General features: G+C 46.1%; 1 pseudogene; it reads left to right on the top strand.

The window, feature by feature from the left end:
• Window positions 1-4297: 4297 nt before the first annotated feature.
• LOC125300303 lies at window positions 4298-12685 on the top strand (annotated as a pseudogene).
• Window positions 12686-14173: the final 1488 nt, after the last annotated feature.

Here is a 14173-nt window from a genome sequence, read left to right as displayed (position 1 = left end):
GAAGATGGTCTGCCACGTCTTTTCTGAAGACACTGAGTCTTGCCTGCTTCACATGACTTCTAGTAGCGAATCTTAGCATGCTGCAGATGCTTACTGTTACAGGTGGATTTGTAGCAGTTCCTGTGCCAAACTGCTTTGTTCTGTTGTAAAACTAAATGTACCGCAGAGCGGTACAAAATATGACCGCCGCTCAGTCCTGTACATCCGTTCCGTGAAAAGAAATCACACTTCAATTTGTCTCCATATTTTACTCCATCCCCCACTCTTGAAACTTTTGTGTATGCTTGTTTGGCATGCCTGAGTGTGTGTGTGCGCGGCTGCACAGAAAGTAGCCTACTGGTGCTGAAAAGGTGAATAGATTGTAGAATAGCCAAAGAAGATGTAGCATTGTTATAAAACCTTTAAAATCTCTAAACAATCACAAGTAGGGCAGTTCATCACAGTTCATCCATTGCAACTGGATTGATGAAAGGTCACTTACACCAGTAGGCTACATTGTATTTGGGAAAAGCAAAAGGTATCAGCATAATGTTATTTATTTATTTATTTATAAACAAAAACATCTCTGTCAGTTCCATGCCGTTTTCAACAGCTATCAAAACAAAGGTCATTTTGGATGGATGGATTTTTTTGTGAATGTTTCTTCTTCTACATAAGATTTTAGTCATCTTTAGTTCATGTGATACTTTATTGTCAATGCACAAATTAAGTAACAGTAGTCTGAAACGTTATTGTTAATGCACAAATTAAGTAACAGTAGTCTGAAACGAAATGGTGTTTTACATCTAACCAGTGGTGCAAATAACTGACATGTCCAAATGGGCCTTGATGAAATGCGTCGCTAGACTGTTCATACACATTTTAACGGGCCAAAGTTGAAGAGCTGTTGTCCGTTATTGTTCGTGCAAATATAGGCTGATTCATGTTCCCTTGCATTATGTAACTGAGGTCCATGGCTAGTCTGGCTTTCACCAGACCAAGCTCAATCTTTTAAGAAATCAAAAAATAAGATCAAAAAAAGCAGATCAGGCTGGGTTCACCCAGCCTAGTCCATAGGCACCCAATATTGTTTAATTTTCCGATTGAGATATCCACGCTCTGGCTATTCTAAATGCAAAAATGCATCAGGGAGTTATGACAAAACTATAACTAACAAACTAGATCCTAATAGAAAGCTGTTAGCTTCCATAAGCTACAGGTAGGCTTATAAGGTAGGCCTATTTACAACATAAATTGTCAATAGGCTATGCTGGCGACACAAATAAAATCTCCTTTGGAAACCAATGGCTCACGCCTTACAGTATCAAGCGGACTTAAACTGCCATATTGTGGCGAAAAGTTGTAATGAAATTCACGCAGCTCCATGAGTCAAGGAAAGCGCGAATGAAGTAGCCACTTCTAAATGGGACCCCACTACACAGTAGCTTAAGGTGTGTTGCTAAAGCAGCCATAATGAAATGAAGGTGTCATTGTTTGGATACTTCACACACACGTGCTTTTTAATTTCACAGACTACAACTACCAAGCTGGAATCAAAGCACATCGATTCCCCTCTCACACCCTGCACGCACTTAAAACAAAATAAACAGGCGTCTCAGTCTCACGCATGTAGGCCTATACGCAAAACTGTATCAGACCAGTGTAACGTTGGTAAATCTTCCATTGCACAGAATGATTTTTTTTTTAGCACGTGCAACAAATGACAATCGAAAGATACAATTACAGTGCTGCTATCAATTTGCTTGGTATGACCACATTTATAGTTTTCTACAAATGCAATAAATCAATGCCTCCATCACTCAACCAACGCTAATGGTAACATTACCTTGGTCCTTATTGATATTATAAGATTAACGTAGCTGCAGTAAAAAACAAGCATGTCCGATAAACATCCTCAGATTTATTTCGGCTTCAAGAAGAAATGGGAATTACATTTCATGTGAACATCGTCCTATCCTTATTAGATGTCCGCTGTGGTAAACTACAGTCCTTGTAGGAATCGTCCATTGTTTTTCCAACCTACTTTTAACTTCCAACAAAATTACATCTCACTGCAACGATGCGCCATCTAATGGACAAACGACTACTTATCGCCAATACTGGAAATGCAGCCATGATGATGATGATGAATATTTATTTTGGCTTTCTTTTAATCCTACTGAATTTGTAATTATGTATAGGCCGTTCTAATACCGATAGTATGTGGGTGCCTGTGTGTGTGTGCATGTGTATATGTGTGCACCGCCATCTACAGGCCAATGAGTGTACAGTCACTAAATGTAGGCCTACACATAACCTAATTTTTTTTAGACCCCCCCATGGATGAAATTCTACGAAACTTGACATACTCCCAGAGAATGCCAGGTCAATCATACACCTAAAATTTGGTGCAGTTCTGAACATCTTAACTGAAGATAGGGGCGATTAAAGCAGAATAACATTGCATTTTCATTTTTTACCCGATTGGGAAGTGCAAATCACAAATGAGTGATTATGGGCCAGGTTGATGTGGGCCCTTGAGACCAACATACCATAAAAGATTCTTCATCCTCAGTGCCACGGTGCAGGTAGTTATTTAGGAAAACTTCGGGTTCGGGTGGGGGTGGGGAGTGGCCCCGGGGCTAAACTAAATTTTTCCGTAAAAGTCTAGTGGGGCTACATACCCACCAAATTTCATGTGCCCGGTGGTTCGGTGTGTCGGGTATCGTTGACCAAAAATTCAGGAAGTAGATGACTAAAAAAAAAAAAAAAAAACAACTTTGACAATCCCTATATGACCGCTTCGCTAGCGGCGGTCATAATAACTGCACTGTAACAATGTAATCTTTGGCTGATCTGTGATCACCATCTCCATACTCTCGCATGGACAAAAACAAGAAATTTGGCATATGTCTCTAGTGATGGGTCATTCACCAGTCCACACATATCTGCCACGGGATACATCTGTTTCTTTTAGAATATGTGTGCCATCACCTGACTAACAGAAAGACACACCTCAGAATATAACCTAACTAGACTGTGCCACCATGAACTATGAAAATTTGCTTGCTCAAATGTAGAAGGCTAGAAGGTCACTAACAGTGTTGGGCAATGTCATGAGCCCTCTCACTCCACCGGGTTACCACCTTAATTGGTTTCCACTATCTTCCACTCTGCTCACCACTCTCTCTACTCAGCCTAACTAGCTCCACCTGTCCCTGCTCTGCTCTGCTCTAATTACTCTGCCAGCTGCGCTGCATTACCCACTAACCTCTCCCAGTATTTAAAGCCCTGTCTTTCAGCTCTCCTTTGTCAGATCGTCTGCAAAGCTCACACCCGAACCTGTTTGCTTTCGGCTTCTGGCTCACGCTTGTTTTGTGACCCTGGACCTGCCTGAATCTTGGATACTCTTCTGCCCCAGAGAACCAGACCTGCTTTCTGCCGTAGCGACTCCTGACTACTCTTGATCCGGTAACTCTGACCAGCCTTCTGCCTTGCTACTACGAATTTGGATCTCCCTTGAACTGTACTTCTGCCTTGTTTCATCCGCCCGTTGTGTCTGTGTTCCCCCAGGACTTCGGACCACCCACCACCGTCGTCATAGGACTCATCGCTGCCACTGGGGGCACACAGACCCAGCGCATTGGGCCGGAATCCGGTTATTCCCAGTAACCCCTGGAGCCTTCTCTCACTCCCTACTTCCCTTTTCCCTTAAGTTTAATAAACTTTCTGGTGTGACGCATAATTGTGGTCCTCTGGTTGTCTGTCTGAACCGTGACAGTGCGATCTGACCATCATGGACTCAGCGCACACTTCCCCGACATGGAAACCGGCGAACCTGAGCAACCCACCGCCATGCAGCGCCTGGAACACACTGAGAGGGCTAGCCCGCATGAGCGGCGACATCACCTCCCTGCTTCAGGTCGGCCACCAACAGCATCAGCAGTTCCAGCAGCAACAACAACTCGCCATGATCATCCAACTCCTCACCAACCTTACCCCAGCCACTCCGCCCACCGGCCCAGTTCCAGGCAGTCTGCCCACCAGCCCTGCCCCGAGTTACCTGCCCGGTCATTGCAGCCGCTGCTCGAACCCAAGATTGGAAACCCCGGCGGTTCAGCGGGCGATTCAACCCAGGTCCGGCCATTCCTGACTAGCTGCCGACTTCAGTTCTCCTTGCAGCCAAGGACCTTCGCCACGGAAGGGGCCAAAGTTGGGTATGCCATCACTCACCTGACGGGCCGAGCTCGACTCTGGGGAACAGCAGAGTTGAGCGTCAAACCCCGCATGTGCAACCTTCGACCTGTTTGCTGAGGAGATGCTGAAGGTGTTTGACCTGGATTCACCAACCGCAGAGGCGTCTCGTGAACTGTTCAGTATTCGACAAGGCAGACGTACAGTCGCAGACCATTCCATCGACTTCCGAACCCTGGCAAGGCGAAGTTCTTGGAACACACCATCGTTGGTGGGACGCGTTCTTCCATAGCTTGGCCGACTATATCAGGACGAAGTTGGTCTCCCATGAACTGCCTTCCACTCTTGATGAAGCCATCGCACTGACTGTCGGATCGACAGAAGGATACAGACCCGTGGAGTCGTGAGAGGGGGCCAAGGTCCACCAACTACCGGCATTGGAGAGATCCGACTGGGCTCCTGTCATCTACTGCCACTCACCCAAGTCAGCTTGACCAGTCTGAGCCCATGGAGATTGGGCGAGCCTCTCTCACTCCTGCAGAGCCAGCGCGCTTCACCTCAAACCTCTGCCTCTATTGTGGAGGTGATGGACATCGTGTGGTAACCTGCCCTTTAAAGGCGAAGCTCACGGGCATAGGGGAGTCGGTTGAGCTCAATGACCATCCAGTCCTCCGACCGCAAACCCCTGCTGCAGGTTCACCTCCGCCTCTCTGACTCAACTCACACCCTGGCTGCTCTGGTGGATTCTGGGCCCGAAGCCAACATAATGGACATCAAGCTGGCACGCCAACTGGGACTGGAGAACCACCGTTTGACACCTCCTATTCCTGCCGGGCACTGGGCCGGACACTTACTCGGATCGGTCACTCATGTCACGCGCCCCGGTCTCGATGGGTCTGTCGGAAACCATCAAGAAACTATCCAGTTTCACCTGCTCCTTCTCCAGGCCAACCCCTCATCCTGGGTTACCCATGGCTCCGCCCGGCACAACCCTCAGCTCGACTGGGTGACGGGGTGATCAGGGAGTGGGGAGAGGACTGCCACCGAACCTGCCTGCTTGCTGCGCTACTACCCCTCGGCCAGTACCCACTAACTCCGCTCCTGACCTCTCCAATGTCCCAGAATGCTACCATGGTCTCAGAGAAGTGTTTAACAAAGCAAGAGCCACATCTCTGCCCCCTCACCCGACTGCATGCGACTGTGCCATCGACCTCCTCCCTGGGCGGCCCCTCCAAAGGGCCGTCTTATTCGTTGTCTGCTCCTGAAAGAAAGTCCATGGAGGACTACATCAACGACTCTCTGTCCGCAGGATTAATCCGTCCATCTTCATCTCCTGCTGGTGCTGGCTTCTTCTTTGTGGGGAAGAAGGACGGATCTCTTAAGCCCCCTGCATCGACTACAGGGGACTCCAACGACATCACAGTGAAGAACCGTTACCCTCTGCCTCTGCTCACCTCTGCCTTTGAGTTGCTCCAGGGAGCCACTGTTTTTACCAAGTTGGATCTCAGAACGCTTACCACCTAGTGCTGGATCCGGGAGGGAGATGAATGGAAAACCGCATTCAATACACCAACAGGCCACTACGAGTATCTGGTTATGCCTTTTGGCCTCACCAATGCTCCTGCTGTGTTCCAGGCTCTAGTGAATGATGTGCTGCGGGACATGTTAAAACAAGTTTGTCTTCGTTTACCTGGATGACATCTTAATCTACTCCAGAAACCTGTCTGAACACACCCGCCATGTCCAGCAAGTCCTTCATCGTCTCCTGGAGAATTCCCTCGCCAAGGCAGAGAAATGTGAGTTTCCACGTCAAGACAGTGGCCTTCCTGGGGTACATAGTGGCAGAGGGAAGTATCCAGATGGATCCTGCCAAAATATCAGCAGTCACTTCATGGCCAGTTCCGGAGAACAGAAAGAAGCTGCAACAGTACCATTGCTGCCCCTCTCACTGCTCTAACCAGCACCAAGCAACCCTTCACCTGGACCCCAGCAGCCGACAAAGCCTTCAGTACCCTCAAGGTAAGGTTCACCTCCGCTCCCATCCTCCAGATGCCTGATGTGGACCGGCAATTCATTGTGGAGGTGGACGCCTCGGATGTGGGAGTTGGTGCTGTGATTTCTCAGTGGGCTGCGGAGGATAGGAAGCTCCATCCCTGTGCCTTTTTCTCACGTCGGTTGTCCCCCTCTGAGTGCAATTACGACATAGGGAACCGAGAGCTGCTGGCTGTGAAGCTTGCCTTGGAGGAGTGGCGTCACTGGCTGGAGGGGTCCACCATTCCATTTCTCGTTTGGACCGATCATAAGAACTTGGAGTACATCCGCACGGCCAAACGGTTGAACTCCAGGCAGTCCCGCTGGGCCCTGTTCTTCACCAGGTTTAATTTCACTCTGTCATACCGGCCTGGATCACGCAACACCAAGCCAGACGCCCTCTCCCGTCAATTCCAGAAGGATGACACCCCCTCCAAGGATCCTGTGTCGATTCTGCCAAGTCCCTGCATCGTAGCAGCTCTGACCTGGGCTGTTGAGGAACAGGTGCTGGAAGCTCTCCAGAACCAGCCAGGTCCCAGCTTGCCCAGCTGACCGCCTTTTTGTCCCCGAAAACCTGAGGTCCCAGGTCATTCAGTGGGGACATGACTCCCGCCTAGCTTGTCACCCTGGCTCCACCCGCACTTACAACCTGCTCGCCCAGAGGTTCTGGTGGCCCTCTCTGAGAAGGGATGTACGGGAATTCGTCCAAGCCTGCCCCATCTGCAACCAACACAAGTCGTCCTGCCAGCCCCCAGCCGGATTGCTGCAGCCCCTGCCTGTGCCCAGACGTCCCTGGTCTCACATCGCCCTTGACTTTGTCACGGGGCTGCCCCCTTCAAGTGGCATGACCGTCATTCTCACCATAGTTGACCCGATTCAGCAAGATGGCACGCCGTTCCCCTCCCCAAGCTCCCAACCGCCAAGGAGGCCGCCCAGGTGGTCCTGGAACACGTCTTCGGATCCACGGACTGCCAAAGGATGTAGTTTCTGACCGTGGCCCACAATTCTCCTCCGCCTTTTGGAAGGAGTTCTGTCACCTGCTGGGAGCCACAGTCAGTCTGACTTCGGATTCCATCCCCAATCCAATGGGCAGTCAGAGCGGGCAAATCAGGAGCTCGAGAAGGCACTGCGATGCATGACCTCCGCAACCCCCACTCCTGGTCGCAGCAATTGACATGGGTAGAATGCACGCACACAATTCTCTGACCTGCTCTGCCATCGGTATGTCCCCTTCCAATGTGTTTATGGATACCAGCCTCCTCTATTTGCCAGCCAGGAAGGGGAGGTTACTTGCCCATCTGCACTTGCTTTTGCCCGTCGATGTCGCGCACCTGGTCACAAGCCCGAGCCACACTCCTCAGATCCGTTGCCAGCTACACTACGGGGCCAACCGTCGGAGAATTCCTGCTCCCACCTACCATGTTGGTCAAAGGGTGTGGTTGTCATCGAAGAACCTGCCACTCAGGGTGGAGTCGCAAAGCTGGCACCTCGGTTCCTTGGCCCATTCCCTATCGTAAGAGTGATTAGCCCAACTGCTGTCCGGCTCCAACTGCCTAATTCCATGAGGGTGCACCCCACTTTCCATGTGTCTAAGATTAAGCCCATTCATGAGAGTCCGCTGGTCCCTGCTGCGCCTTGTCCTCCTCCTCTCCGGCTCGTCGATGGTGGTCTGGTTTACACCGTCCGCCGCCTGCCGGTCCAGGCGGAGGGGTAGGGGCCTCCAGTACCTCATTGACTGGGAGGGCTATGGACCTGAGGAAAGGACCTGGGTGCCAGCTAGTCGGATTGTGGATGGGACTCTCATCACCGCCTTCCACCAGCGGCATCCTGATCAACCTGCAATCCGTAGGGGCAGCCCCAGAGGGGTCCCCTAACCGTCCTGCCCGCCCAGCTTCCCGTCCTGTGCCTGACCCTGTCACCGGGACCTGTCCCATCTCCCGACCCGACCCTCCGGCTTCCTCCGAGGATGAGGGCGTTCACTCGGACCGTTCGAGGAGGAGTTCTAGCCCTCCTCCGGCTCCCCTCCTCCCCCCGGCGTGGTGCTCTTGGGACTTCTGGGGCCGTCCCTTGGGGGGTTCTGTCATGAGCCCTCTCACTCCACCGGGTTACCACCTAATTGGTTTCCACTATCTTCCACTCTGCTCACCACTCTCTCTACTCAGCCTAACTAGCTCCACCTGTCCCTGCTCTGCTCTGCTCTAATTACTCTGCCAGCTGCGCTGCATTACCCACTAACCTCTCCCAGTATTTAAAGCCCTGTCTTTCAGCTCTCCTTTGTCAGATCGTCTGCAAAGCTCACACCCCGGAACCTGTTTGCTTTCGCTTCTGGCTCACGCTTGTTTTGTGACCCTGGACCTGCCTGAATCTTGGATACTCTTCTGCCCCAGAGAACCAGACCTGCTTTCTGCCGTACGACTCCTGACTACTCTTGATCCGGTAACTCTGACCAGTCTTCTGCCTTGCTACTACAATTTGGATCTCCCTTGAACTGTACTTCTGCCTTGTTTCATCCGCCCGTTGTGTCTGTGTTCCCCAGGACTTCGGACCACCCACCACCGTCGTCATAGGGCCATCGCTGCCACTGGGGGCACACAGACCCAGCGCATTGGGCCGGAATCCGGTTATTCCCAGTAACCCCTGGAGCCTTCTCTCACTCCCTACTTCCCTTTTCCCTTAAGTTTAATAAACTTTCTGGTGTGACGCAATTGTGGTCCTCTGGTCGTCTGTCTGAACCGTGACAGGGCAAGTTACTTTAAAATCGTAATGTATTATGTATTACTTATTACTGTCATTTCAAAGTAATTTGTTACATTATAATATTACTGTCTCTGAATTGTAAGGCATTAATATTGCATTACTTTTAAGTTACTTTCACCAAAATATCTAGAAATATGGATTTGGCATTCTAAATGCAGTTTATTACGCTCAATGCAGCTCATTGCTCTTCCAATGGAGGGAGATGTGGTATAGCATAATGACTGAGCTAGGAATGCAATAGGAGCAGTGCTCATGATGCAATCATAGTCAGAATTTTGTTAAAAACCGACAAAAGGTCAAAGTCTGGTAAATTATGATAGAAATACTGTAACTTTAAGGCCTAGGCCTTCTCATTAAAATCAACAGAGAGCCTAAATCAAAGCTTACATAAAGAAATGTCAAGATGGTGGCCAGCTGGCCATTTCGGTGCCCTAAGTGAGTGGCTTTGAGTGAGTGACATTTAAATGATAACTCAAACACCAAAAGTAAAATAAAAAGGCTTATAATTTAAGACCATTAATGTGTGTTTTTAAACATTAATTTCTGAAGAAATGCTGTTTTACTTATAAATGGTGCACTGTCACTTTAACAACATTTATCTTTACGTTCTCATAATGCCCTTTTGCCAGCTCTTGTTTATTTAAGTTACATTGATAGCACAATATTAACAATAATATGCACAATGTTAAGTTGTTATAAGCAGCCTTCATTGCTTTGGAAATGGAAGTGTGCAATGACATGTTGCTTCACATTTCTTTTTGCAATTAAAAGTGAATTATGTGCCTGGTAGGCACCTAGCTATCTGAATGGAATGCGTTTCAGTCGACTCGGCATATCATGTGCTTCATGAAATGCTTGGAAAACGAATTATTGAAGACCCACCAATTCCATTCTAGTAGGCTACTACGTGGTGGAGATTGAGAGAACCCAAAAAGTATCAAACTTGCATGTAACATGGTGTTAGTGCATTTTGACATTGTAAACGTTATTGAGTGAAACGCCGTTTGCAGTAAAGCTACTTTTCATTGGCTATATTTGGGTGCCCCCTCTGTCCTTTGGTGCCCTATACGCAAAGTGCATGCTGCGCGTGGTGGGAGCGGTGGCATTGCCATGCTACACAATCTTTTTCTGCATTTCTATCCCTTTATTCTCTTTAATTCAAGTTCACAGCACAAAGCTGACATGCACTACTAAGAGCATAGTTTGTGTTTTAACAAGAATCAAAAAGATTAGCATGGCACCACTTTAGATGTTTCATTAAACTACTTGTGCTATTTCGCGAGGCATAGAGAGATCTTTCGGGTTCGCACACAAAGTGCACTTACTTAACTATTATGTTCTTCATATCCTTGTGTCTGAAAATAATAAGCGTAGGCTTATGTCTATCCAGCAAATAATCCGACTTCGAGTCTGCTGCAGCCACAGCCATCTTCAACAAGTATCAGGAGATAACGTTCTACTATTATGCGCGATTTTTTCTTATCTGTTGTTCTCGCGGTGGTGTTTGCGAATATGTATAAAAAAAAAACACTTAATTTCTGGTTAAAATGCATTGTAACGCGCGTTACTGAAGTTTGTACCGAGTAAAATATTACCCAATTTTTTTTAGTAATGCCTTACATTACAGCATTACTGCAAACAGCAATATATTACAGTAATTACATTACTTTTGTAACGCATTACTCCCAACATTGGTCACTTTCGAGAATTCTAGGCACAATTTTTTGTTAAAGAGATCAATCATCAGCCTAAAAATGTTTTATAATGTTGTATTGTTTATGTGGTCCACTTTTGCACACTACCTTGTAGAATATATTTGCTTTTTGGCACCAAACCCTATGCTATAATACAGGCAATGTGAGGTTTATGGACAAAACACCAAATTTGACCTTTTCTGAATTTGACCTTTGATTTGGGTCCTTCAAAACCTTCAAAAAAATGGAGACATGTTTTTTTTAAGAACCCCTAGAACAAAGATATAATGGTCTCCAAAAATTAACATGCGAATCCCACAAGCCCAAAAAATTAGACACATAGGCCCCCCTACTATTGGTGTTTGCAAGTAGCAAGTGTGTACCAGACCGTTATGCAGAGCTCAAATGTTTCAATCGACTGATGCCTGTAGTAGGCTATTGCCAACCTGGGCTGTGTGATTGGTAGATCAGAGCAGAAATACTTGGCCATGACATACGGATGCTGTTTATTTCGCTAATGATAGCCTGTGTCTTGTAAAACATAGCAGACATCATACAGACATGTTAACAAGGTTAACATGATTTATTTGATAAGCATTGCATTGTCAGGCTTCCATGGCCTAACTTTGATTCCTGTATTATGCCTCAGGTTTCTGCCAGGGTACTCTGCTACTTTCTGCCTGTAGTTTGTTTTATAAAGTGGTAGATTTTTGAGCTGCACATGCGCCCATAAATTTATATCTTTTAATTGTTAATGACAAGTAAATAATGCATTTCTTTGCACACATATGCCTCCCAATGTGATGCATGCAGATAACACCCTTTGGCCTTTCTGGGTGGATGAAGTCGACCCACCTTTTCACAAAAATGAAAGGTATGGTTCTTAAATGGAAGAATATTTATTTTTTTAGTTTTAAGTTTTAACAGACGTGGAAGCCACATCTATCTCTCTCCCTCTCTCTCCCTCTATCTCTCCCTCTCTCTCTCTTTCTCCAAGTGGCAAAGTAGAGGATTCCACAAGTTCACCCCTGCCCCTCTTCAAGGACACTGTGAATATATTGACCTCTCTCCATGGTCAAGGCGTGAAGATCGGAATTGCTTCACGGTGAGTGGGAGGAGTGGAGAGGGAACTGCTCACTTCTGTGCACATTTATTCTGAATAAGCTTCAGAGTATCTTGTGTTTACTTAACTGAGTGCCTTGCATTGACTAGAACTGAAGAAATAGATGGAGCCAACCAACTGCTCTCCCTTTTCAATCTCAACCAGTACACTGTATATCTCCTTCAAGCAGATATACCCAGGTTCCAAACTGACTCATTTTGAGAGGTAAGCCTTGGGTTACAAGTAGAAATTCACAACCAATTACAATATATTAAAATATCACAATATTTCAGTGAGGCAACTCCTAGTATTCCTAGCATTGTTTGATTTGAAAACTCAAATCAAATTGCCTGTTGCAGGTGTCTAGGCTATATGGTGAACTGCATTTTTCTACAGGTTACAGGCAGACAGCGGCATCAAGTACAGTGAGATGCTGTCCTTTGACGATGAGTCCAGGAATATCAATGATGTCAGTCGACTAGGTATAGCAAGCAATGCCTTTATAGAGTCTGCTCATTCTATCACCTCTCATGTATTGCCACATGATTAAACCAATTACTCACTAGAAAAATACAGGTTACAGGCAGACAGCGGTGTCAAATACAATGAAATGATGTTCTTTGACAATGAGTCCAGGAACATTACAGACGTCAGTCGGCTAGGTATAGCTATTCTTCTATAGTGTATACATGCTTTGAGCTCCTGTGTTCTGCCACATATTTCAACCAGCAGCTACACATTTTACAAGTATATAAATTTTTTTTTACATTTTACAAATCATATAATGATCAGTTTGAAGGCACTGTGTTTGCAGTTACCAACACATATCCAAATCTTCTCAGGTGTGCACTGTTCCCTTGTTCGCAATGGAGTGACCTCAGAACTAGTTGATGAAAAGATCCAGCAGTTCTCCAAGTCACACTCGTGATGATTGAGCCATTAGAATCTATGGAGTCAGACCACTTAATACCAGTGTGAAACCACCTTTACAACAATACTTGTTTACAAACAGTTCAGTAAAATCGTGTAGTGAATACAGCTGCAATGTGCTTCTGCATTAAATAAAGGAGTTTAAAATGTGCAGTATAAGACATTTGCATATCATATGTCTCTTATATTTTTAATTTAGCTTCATTTACCCATCTCTATTGGTGATCTACTATCTGCAGTCAGGTGTTTAACTGACCTGGATGTTGTGCCATGCAGATGCATCTGAACGGCTTGATTAGCTCTCTGAGATTAAGGCCTGGGCATCCCTGTCCCTGCTGTGTAGGAAATGAATGAGGACTGCCAAAACGCCAACTGCCCAACATTCCCAAACGCACTATTAAAAGAGTGTGTTTAAAATGATGTCATTCATTCATTGATAATTTAACTACAGTAGCAATGCTTTTGGGAAACATCGGTTTGGTTTGAATTGGCTTAATTATCTCAGTAACATATTTTGATGTAGCAGCCAATTGTTAACACAAAGCACTTTAATTAATGAAACAAATTGTATCCTAATGAGGCGTTTGATGTTTGTGTGGCATGTTGTTGCCCAGCACATGTCACTGCCCAGTGGGCTGTGTGGTTCTTGGCTTTGGGCACTTCACACTGTGCCCTTCGGGAGTTGGGAAGCTTTTGATCCTGCACTTGGCCTCTCTGGGTGCCTGAGTCTCCATGTACCGGTGTGTATCAAAATGACCAATCACCACAGCAATAGAGACCCAAGTCTAGAGTAGCTTTTTAGTCAAGTATGTGTATAGCCTATGTGGCGTGGCATTTCTTTTTCTGCCTTAGTGTAATTAGACTACAATATGTGAATAAACATAACAGGGAATGTCATCATTTTGTATTTACTGTACATCAACATTTGTATACTGCTGGTTTAGCAGTTATTAGGTTGCACAAAATATACAACCTTTTCCCAGGGGCTCCAGATAGCCAAAAGGTTTAACCTTTTAAAACAAACTTTTTATTATTTTTTAAGCTCTTCCTGAATGTGTGATAGACTCAACCTTAAGGTGCATTAACCCATAACACCGTTTTCTCCTGCTTCCTAACAAATATAGAAATGTGCTGGCATATTGCACCACTCTTTCCAGAGGGAATGTGATATTTTTTTTCTGATATAACTCAGACATTAGGCAGTGATGATTATTTATTGGCACATTCACATTTCCCCTTACGGAGAGGAATATGCGGTCACATCTGCATCCAAAACCCACACCTCAGTGGAATTTTCAATTTATCACTGGAGTTTAAGACAATCCGCCCAGAGTGAAATAGGCCATTTTTACCCTAATTTCCTTTGCCAAACTAGGGCCCATAGTTTTCCAGTACACTGTTCATACTTTGACCATTTTCTTCATTAGTCACATTTAAATTAAGCCATTATCCCATGATTACATATATTTAAAATATTTCTAATGAT

Source organism: Alosa alosa, chromosome 9 (assembly GCF_017589495.1).
Source record: "Alosa alosa isolate M-15738 ecotype Scorff River chromosome 9, AALO_Geno_1.1, whole genome shotgun sequence".
NCBI lineage: Eukaryota > Metazoa > Chordata > Actinopteri > Clupeiformes > Clupeidae > Alosa > Alosa alosa.
Note: the sequence above shows the minus strand (reverse complement) of the source record. Positions and strands in the feature narration are given on the sequence as shown.